Genomic DNA, 7,619 nt, shown 5'->3' on the forward strand with positions numbered 1-7,619 from the left:
AAATCCAACATTCTTCTTAACAGAAGCAACAGTCTTCTTGATGACAACAGTCTTAACATGAACAACCATCTTCTTAATAAAAACAATTATCTTCTTAATAAAAATATCTTCTTAATAAAAACAAAAATCTTTTAAATAAAAAAAAATCTTCTTAATAAAAAACTATCTTCTTAAAAGGAAACCTTATCTTCTTAAAAAAACTACCTTCTTAATAAAAAACTATCTTCTTAAATAAAACATTATCTTCTTTAAATAAAACCTTATCTTCTTAAAAAAACTATTATCAAAAAACTATCTTCTTATTAGAAATCTATCATCTTAAACTATCTTCTCTATTAGAACTACAATCTTAAAAAGTGAACAATGTAAAACATATTTACAGAAAAAAATGAAAAACATATGTACAGAGGGGCCAATGCCATGGCCGGCAGGTCCGTCAGTCCTGCAAGAAAAGCAAGGGCACGGTCAGTGCAGTCGGGCCCTGCTGGGTGTTCCCTGTGCCCCCAGCCTGGCACACCCAGCAGGTGACCCCGGGGCAGGGCATGGCCAGGACGTGCCTGACCTGCTGATGGGCTGGGGTGTCCTTATCCAAGGATCATGGCCTCCTCCTTCTCGCCTTCCTCCTCTACTTCCATCTCCTCTTCTACATCCTCTTTCATGTCCACCTCCATCTCCTCTACATCGTCTTTTAGATCTCTCGCCATGTCCACTTCCATTGGCTCTTCGCTGTCTCTCTCAGCCTGCAGCAGGGAGCACAACCTCAGAGAGGGGGTCCTGTCCCACCCCAGCCCCACTGAGCTCCTGCCCACCCGGGCAGTCAGGGGGTTCCCACCTCTATGGATTGGCACTGTACCTTCACTGGGAGGAGGTTGCCCATCCTGCTGGGGTGGATCACAAGACCCAGACTGCAGGCAGAGTCAGGACTGACGGACAGAGCAGGGATCACCTGAAAACACTCCACTGGGAGCAGGGTGAAGGGTGGTCTCAGACCACCTGCGCTGCGAGCTGCTGACGGTTCGCTGGCAGCAGGGGAATGGCTGTGTTGTGCTCGTCGCTGGGCCCTGGCAGTTCCACATGGAACACGGGCACAGCTCTGGCAGCTGCGATGTCACAGGAGGTCCAGGGCCACTCCGCAGTGGGAGATTGGGATTGTCAAATGCTCAAATCCTTGAATGGTTTGGCTTGGCAGGGACACGAAAAATCATCTTGTTCCAACCTGGTCAACCTTCCACCACACCAGGTTACTCAGGGCCCCGTCCAACATAGCCTTGAATGTTCCCAGGGATGGGGCATCCTCAACCTCTCTGCACAACCTGTGCCAGGGCCTCAACACCCTCCTTGCTAAATATAACCTCCCTAAAGCAAATCACACCTAAATCCACCTCCTTCAGTGTGAAGCCATCGCCCCTTCTCCTCTCCCCAGGCCCTGCTGAACACTGTCTCCAGCTTTCCTCTGGCTTTCGTAGCCAATAGGAACCTGCATTGATTGTCCCTGTCTTTTGCTCTTTGCAACGGACCTGAGGACACCTGGATCATTTTTCCCCCTGAATTCTTGATACTCAAATAGAGACTTATTTTCTCTTTCTTTAAAGCTTTGTATTTTTCTCCCTTTTTTTCTAACAAGAAAAGGGCTGAGCTGAGGTTCATGAGTATCCAGCAACTCCCCCTTGCGCACTCCCTGCTCCCACAGCCCCGGGATCCCCCAGCCCTGCCCCTCCCAGCATCGCATCCCCCGGCACTCTCTGCAGCACCCACGGCTCCCACACCCTGCACCCCCTCCAGGACCCTGCACCCATGGGGCCCATGGCACCCCACCACCAGCACCCTCACACCAAAGGCCCCCGGGTTCTCCCCAACACAGCCTGTGCTGCCCACTCCACGTGTCCCCCCGAGTGGGGGACATGGGCCCGTGCCCGCTGCCAGCAGCAGGAATCGGGGCAGGGCAAGGATCCCTCACTGGCCTTTGGGCTCTTCCACGGCCAAAGGCAATGCCATGGGGATGGGAAACAAAGCCTGGAGTGCTTGGAGCTTCAAAGCCTTAAACATCAGCCCCTCCAGTTCCAAAACCTTCTCCCCACATCCTGCCTCCAGCCATTCCCAAGGCTGCCATGGCCTTCGGGGCATCCCTTGGCATTTGGCCTCCCTGGGGCCTGATCCCGGCTCTCGCCCCACCAGTCCCTTTGGCTGCAGCAGGAAGGGCAGCAGGAGCTTTCCTGCCTGCTTTGGGGCAGCTCTGCAGGGGCCGCTCATGTCAGACCCCCCTGTGTGCTGGGGACAGCTTTGCTCTTGGGGCCACCGCTCTGCCCCAGCCCAGCAACACCAGCAGTGCCCAGGGCCGCCACCTTCCCAAGGGGGACCCCTCTGGGCACAGGTACCCCCAGCCCGGGGGGGCCGTGCCAGCACCCCCAGACAACGCAGTTACACAAGGACAATAAAACAACAACACAGTAAACAGCTATACAGAATGGATTTACAGTAAAAAGTCTTTATATAAACAAGAATCTTCTCAGTAAAACCAAAAATCTTCCTTATAAAACCAGTTGTGTTCTTTATAAAAACTTTTCTTTATATAAAAAACAATCTTCCTAATAAAAAAAAGTCTTCTATCTTCTTAAAAAACAACTATCTTCTTATTAAAAACAGCTATCTTCTTATTAAACAACAATCTTTTTAATAAAAAAGTATCTTCTTAAAAAACTATCTTCATATAAAAAACTATCTTCTTAATAAACTATCTTCTTATAAGAAATTATCTTCTTAATTAATCTATCTTCTCATAAAAAAATCTATTTCTTATTAAAATAACTATCTTCTTTATAGAAACAAATATTTTCTTAAAATATCAAAAATGTAGAACGTATGTACAAAAAACCAGGAAGTACCTTGCAAAGCCTATGTACAGAGTGGCCAATTCCATGGCCGGCAGGTCCGTCAGTCCTGCAAGAAAAGCCAGGGCACGGTCAGTGCAGTCGGGCCCTGCTGGCCGTTCCCTGTGCCCCCAGCCTGGCCCACGCTGGGCCCCGCGGGACTCTGGCGCCAGGCCTGAGCCCGGCTGGGGATGGGAGCCGGGCCCCAGGCGCTGGCACGGGGCTTGTGTGGCCCAAAGCAGGCGCAGGGCAGGCCGGGGCTGGGGGTTGTGCCGCCACAATCCAGGGCACGGGGCACCGTGTCCCTGAGCGGGGCCCCCCAGCCCAGCCCCAGCCTGGCGGCAGGTGACCCGCTGTCCCCGGGGCAGGGCACGGCCAGGACGGGCCTCACCTGCTGATGATAGGGTGCTGTGTCCTTATCCCAAGATCATGTCTTCCACCTCATCTTCCTGATCTACTTCCATCTCTTCCACATCAGCTTCCATCTCCACCTCCATCTCTTCAACTCTCTCTTCAACATCCACATCCATCATCTCATCCATATCTGCCTGAGGGTCCACCTCCATCTCTTCTTCGCTGTCTCTCTGAGCCTGCAGCAGGGAGAACAACCTCAGAGAGGGGTCTCTGTCCCACACCAGCCCCACTGAGCTCCAGCCCTCCTGGGCAGTCAGGGGGTTCCCACCTCCATGGAATGGCACTGTACCTTCACGGGGAGGAGGTTGCCCATCCTGCTGGGATGGATCACAAGACCCGACTGCAGGCAGAGTCAGGACTGACGGACAGAGCAGGGATCACCTGAAAACACTCCAATGGGAGCAGGGTGAAGGGTGGTCTTGGACCAGGTGACAAGGGTTCGCTGCGAGCTGCTGACGGTTCGCTGGCAGCAGGGGAATGGCTGCGTTGTGCTCGTCGCCGGGCCCTGGCAGTTCCACATGGAACACGGGCACAGCTCTGGCAGCTGTGATGTCACAGGAGGACCAGGGCCACTCGGCAGTGCAGGGATCATGGAATGATGGAATCCTTGAATGGTTTGGCTTGGGACAGACCCTACAAATCATCTTGTTCCAACCTGACCAAGTTGCTCAGGGCCACGGCCAAGTGGACCTTGAATGTTGCCAGGGATGGGGCAGCCACAGCCTCTCTGCACAGCCCCTGCCAGGGCCTCACCACCCTCACAGGAAACAATGTTTTCCTAACATCAAATCTAACCCTCCCCTGTGTCAGTTTGAAGCCCTTGTCCTGTCACTACAGTTGCTGACCAAGAGTCACCCTCTGGCTTCCTTGGAGGCCCCTTCCCAGACGGGAAGGTTTCTCCCAGGTCTCCACACAACCTTCTCTTGTCCAGGCTGAAGAGCCCCAACTTTGCCAGCCTGTGTGCAGAGGGGAGATGCTCGAGGTCCCTGAGCCCCTTGTTGGCCTGGTGTGGCCTTGCTGCAGCAGTTCCCTGGCCTTGTTGTGTCGGGGACCCCAGGGCTGGAGGCCGCACTGCAGGTGGGGTCTCCTGAGAGCGCAGCAGAGCGGCACAACCCCCCCTGCCCTGCTGCCCCCAGGGCTGGGGATGAGCCCAGGACACGGGGGGGGTCTGGGCTGAGAGGGCACATTCTAAGGGCCCATGGAACAACAACAGTCTTTGAAATGTATTTACAGAAGGACAATAAAACGACAACAGATAAGACATGTATCCTGAATTTATTGATGTTTTCAGAATTTTCTTATTAAATCCAGCACTCTTCTTCATAGAAACAACAGTCTTCTTGATGACAACAATTTTAATATCAACAACCATCTTCTCAATAAAAACAAGTATCTTCTTAGTAAAACAACTATCTTCATAAAAATATCTTCTTAATAAAAACAACTATCTTCTAAATAAAGCAACTATCTTCTTAGTAAAATCTATCTTCTTAAAAAGAAACCTTATCTTCTTAAAAAACTATCTTCTTAAATAAAAATCTATCTTCTTTAAAAGAAAACTTATCTTCTAAAAAAAGCTATTGTCTTATCAAAAAACTATCTTCTTATAAAAAATCTATCTTCTTAAACTATCTTCTCTATACAAACTACAATCTTCTTAAAAAGTGAACAATAGAAAACGTATTTACAGAAAAAAGTGAATAACATATGTACAGGTGGCCGATGCCATGGCCAGTGTGTCCGTCAGTCCTGGAAGAAAAGCAAGGGCACGGTCAGTGCAGTCGGGCCCTGCTGGGTGTTCCCTGTGCCCCCAGCCTGGCACACCCAGCAGGTGACCCCGGGGCAGGGCATGGCCAGGACGTGCCTGTCGTGCTGCTGGGGGACTGTCCTCATCCCAGCACCATGTCCTCCTCCTCATCTTGATGGTCCACATCCATCTCCTCGATCTCCTCCACCTCATCGACTTCCATCTGTTCTTCAATCTCTTGTGTGTCCACCTCCATCATCTCCTCTGCATCCACCACAACGTCCACGTCCATCTGTTCCTCGGTATCTCTGGCAGTCTGTGTAAGGGAGCACAAGCTCAGAGAGGGGTCCCTGTCCCACACCAGCCCCACAGAGCTCCAGCCTTCCTGGGAAGACAGGGGTTTCCCACCTGCATGGATTGACACTGTACCTTCAGTGGGAGGAGGTTGCCCATCCTGCTGGGATGGATGCTGAGCTCCAGACAGCAGGGAGAGTCCAGGACTGACAAGTCTTGTAGAAATCACCTGATGAGAGTTCCCTGGGAGCTGCTCACAGATCGCTGGCAGCAGGGGAATGGCTGCGTTGTGCTCGTCGTCGGGCCCTGGCAGTTCCACATGGAACACGGGCACAGCTCTGGCAGCTGTGATGTCACAGGAGTTGTGGGGCCGCTCAGCAGTGGGGATGGGGATCATGGAATGATGGAATCCTTGAATGGTTTGGCTTGGGAGGGACCTTAAAATCATCTTGTTCCAACCTGACCAGGTTGCTCAGGGCCCCATCCAAGTGGACCTTGAATGTTGCCAGGGATGGGGCATCCACAGCCTCTCTGCACAGCCCCTGCCAGGGCCTCACCACCCTCACAGGAAACAATATTTTCCTAACATCAAATCTAACCCTCCCCTCTGTCAGTTTGAACCCCTTGTCCTGTCACTACAGTTGCTGACCAAGAGTCACCCTCCGGCTTCCTTGGAGGCCCCTTCCCAGACGGGAAGGTTTCTCCCAGGTCTCCACACAACCTTCTCTTGTCCAGGCTGAAGAGCCCCAACTTTGCCAGCCTGTGTGCAGAGGGGAGGTGCTCGAGGTCCCTGAGCCCCTTGTTGGCCTGGTGTGGCCTTGCTGCAGCAGTTCCCTGGCCTTGTTGTGTCGGGGACCCCAGAGCTGGAGGCCGCACTGCAGGTGGGGTCTCCTGAGAGCGCAGCAGAGCGGCACAACCCCCCCTGCCCTGCTGCCCCCAGGGCTGGGGATGAGCCCAGGACACGGGGGGGTCTGGGCAGAGAGGGCACATTCTAAGGGCCCATGTAGTGACAAGAATCTTTGAAATGTATTTACAGAAGGACAATGAAACAACAACATATAAGACATGTGTCCAGAATTTATTGACATTTTCAGAATTTTCTTAATAAAACCAGTACTCTTCTTCAAAGAAACGACAGTCTTCTTGATGACAACAGTCTTAATATCAACAAACATCTCCTTATTAAAAACAATTGTCTTTTTAATAAAAATATATTCTTAACAAAAACAACTATCTTCTAAATAAAACAACTATCTTCTTAAGAAAAAGCTATCTTCTTAAAAAGGAAACTTATCTTCTTAAAAAAACTATAATCTACAATAAAAAACTATCTTCTTACTTAAAAATCTATCTTCTTAAACTATCTTCGTATAAAAACAAAAAGCTTCTTAAAAAGTGAACAGTAGAAAACGTATTTACAGTACAAACAGGAACAAAGTCAAAAACATATGTACAAGTGGCCGATGCCAAGGCCGGCAGGTCCGTCAGTCCTGGAAGAAAAGCAAGGGCACGGTCAGTGCAGTCGGGCCCTGCTGGGTGTTCCCTGTGCCCCCAGCCTGGCACACCCAGCAGGTGACCCCGGGGTAGGGCATGGCCAGTACGTGCCTGTCATGCTGCTGGGGGACTGTCCTCATCCCAGCACCATGTCCTCCTCCTCATCTGGATGGTCCACATCCATCTCCTCGATCTCCTCCACCTCATCCACTTCCATCTGTTCTTCAAACACTTGGATGTCCACCTCCATCATCTCGGTATCCACCACAACATCCACATCCATCTCTTCCTCCGTATCTCCGGCAGTCTGTGTAAGGGAGCACAACCTCAGAGAGGGGTCCCTGTCCCACACCAGCCCCACCGAGCTCCAGCCTTCCTGGGAAGACAGGGGTTTCCCACCTCCATGGATTGGCACTGTACCTTCACTGGGAGGAGGTTGCCCATCCTGCTGGGATGGATGCTAAGATCCAGACAGGAGGGAGAGTCCAGGACTGACAAGTCTTTTTGGGATCACCAGTCGAGGGTGCGCTGTGAGCTGCTCACAGATCGCTGGCAGCAGGGGAATGGCTGCGTTGTGCTCGTCGCCGGGCCCTGGAAGTTCCCCATGGAACACGGGCACAGCTCTGGAAGCTGTGATGTCACAGGAGTTGTGGTGTCACTCGGCAGTGGGGATGGGGATCATGGAATGATGGAATCCTTGAATGGTTTGACTTGGGAGGGACCTTAAAATCATCTTGTTCCAACCTGACCAGGTTTCTCAGGGCCCCATCCAAGTGGTCCTTGAATGTTGCCAGGGATGGGGC

The 7,619-nt window shown here is 51.5% G+C and overlaps 2 long non-coding RNA genes across 2 annotated transcripts; both read right to left on the reverse strand.

Annotated features, from left to right (window-relative positions):
- Positions 1-238: 238 nt before the first annotated feature.
- On the reverse strand, positions 239-1,018 carry LOC120324510. The gene is made up of 3 exons (XR_005565864.1): positions 854-1,018; positions 563-740; positions 239-442 (listed from the first exon to the last, which is right to left on the reverse strand). It is a non-coding gene; the product is annotated as an uncharacterized LOC120324510 (long non-coding RNA).
- A 1,689-nt stretch (positions 1,019-2,707) lies between these two features.
- Positions 2,708-3,764, reverse strand: LOC120324512. Its single transcript, XR_005565866.1, has 3 exons — positions 3,571-3,764; positions 3,259-3,457; positions 2,708-2,937 (listed from the first exon to the last, which is right to left on the reverse strand). It is a non-coding gene; the product is annotated as an uncharacterized LOC120324512 (long non-coding RNA).
- Positions 3,765-7,619: the final 3,855 nt, after the last annotated feature.

The sequence above is a fragment of the Pipra filicauda genome, unplaced genomic scaffold (assembly GCF_003945595.2).
Source record: "Pipra filicauda isolate LSUMZ 115617 unplaced genomic scaffold, ASM394559v2 scaffold1214_size30698_pilon, whole genome shotgun sequence".
In the NCBI taxonomy this organism is placed as follows: domain Eukaryota; kingdom Metazoa; phylum Chordata; class Aves; order Passeriformes; family Pipridae; genus Pipra; species Pipra filicauda.